Source organism: Palaemon carinicauda, chromosome 11, assembly GCF_036898095.1.
Source record: "Palaemon carinicauda isolate YSFRI2023 chromosome 11, ASM3689809v2, whole genome shotgun sequence".
In the NCBI taxonomy this organism is placed as follows: Eukaryota; Metazoa; Arthropoda; class Malacostraca; order Decapoda; family Palaemonidae; genus Palaemon; species Palaemon carinicauda.
The window spans coordinates 61,889,003-61,890,672 of NC_090735.1; the positions used below are offsets into that span (position 1 = coordinate 61,889,003).

Sequence of the window (1,670 nt, forward strand, 5' to 3'; positions counted from 1 at the left end):
TCCTTTGACGAGTCCGAGAACAGCATCAAGAATGTGGGGAAAGGACGAGAATATCCACTACCATCAAAAGGCTCCATAGGTCAACACCCATTGCAGGTCTAATAGTTCCGCTGGTCCCATAGGGGCCAGGAAGTCCGGTTAAACGTTGCCTGAAGCCACCGGAACTTGAACCGCCCCACATGGAACTTATCCTGAGGCGACCGTTCGGACTATAGACGGGTCAATGAGGAAAGGAGAACTAGGAAACGTTCCAAGGTAGGTCTGAAAGCTCTGCTTGACTGAGAACAGGTACTGCGACTCTCCTCAGTCTTGCCACAGTCAACTGAAAGGAAGGCTCGGAGGATGTGGTAACAGAATCTGGCGTCCCCAGGTGGTCACCCATCCAAGTACCGACCAGAACCGACGTTGCTTAACCTCGCTGGACGGACGAGAAGCGGGGTTTCCAACGTGGTAAGGCCGTTGACTCAATATCATGGCCAGATACTCCAGATGTTGAGGCAGAAGAAGAGAAGGCTCCAAGCAAAATACCATGAACCCACACTCATGGTAAGCATCCGGAAGCTTGTCCCGGCGCTGAAGAAGGTCGAACCCGAGCCTACCGGAGTTGACCAGCCCTCCAAACAGCAGAGGAGGCGGAAGCCTGCACCTGAGCGGCCATGAGGAAGGCAGGGAGAGTTCTCTGGGGAAAAAAACCTGCTATGCCACGGCGGGATAGCCACACTGCATCATAAGCAGGAATACTTGCAGTCTAGGCTGAATTCGACGAGCTCCCTGGAAGATGGATGGAATGGAAACTGAAAATACCCGTCCTTCCGATCCAGGGTTTAAGGAGTCCTGTCGCCTCGTTACCAGTCTGATCGATTCTGCTGTTCTACGCTGGCCGAAGTTTGTTCGACAAACTTGATCAGGGCCGAGAGGTCGACTACGGAACTCCCCTCTCAGATCCTTCCTTACAAGAAAAGATCGACTGAAGAGGCCGGGGGTGAAGCCGTCGATGATCCTATGGAAGACCTTCGCCTAAGGTATGGATCATTCTGCCCAACCGGGCAACTCTTGCTGACGCTATGGCATAGAGGTTCAGAGACACTGAATTCGCTGACAGAGACGGCAGGCGCGATATCCTTGGCTGATCACAGAGATTGTGCGGGAATGGGCATCGGGAAGCTGTCATTCGGATGAGTAACCTTAAGCATCCTCCCAGCGAAAAGCCTGCAATCCTAGAGTTCGTGAACTCTGCCGCTCCTTTTAGGACTATGCCCCCCCGGGGGACCCTCCAGTGCCATCTGTTCCTGACAGGAGGAAACTGCAATTGGACACCTTGTCCCAGTTGTCGTAGCCGATAACTTAGGCCGACGTGGTTGAAAGAAAAGGGCGCTGGAGCCCTGCAGAGTCTGGAAGAAAGCGCCTTGGAGGAGTGAAAACGGAAGTCGATTTCCTCCGCACAGCCGCTGTCTAGGTCTCTGTCCTTGGGCACAAACAAACTCTTCTCAAGGATGGAAGGGTGTCTGAGGTCGTCAACCTCCACAGATGAGACACCCGAAGGAAGCCCTCAGTCAGCGCGTCCAGATGGTACAACATCGAGCTTGTCCACAAGTTAGATACTTAACGACGAAAGGCCAAGGTGCCTGAGCTCGAGAGGAGGAAAGTACCCATGATTTTCCTGTAGCTTC

General features: G+C 53.4%; 1 pseudogene; it reads right to left on the reverse strand.

The window, feature by feature from the left end:
• Window positions 1-345: 345 nt before the first annotated feature.
• Window positions 346-464, reverse strand: LOC137650323 (5S ribosomal RNA; annotated as a pseudogene).
• Window positions 465-1,670: the final 1,206 nt, after the last annotated feature.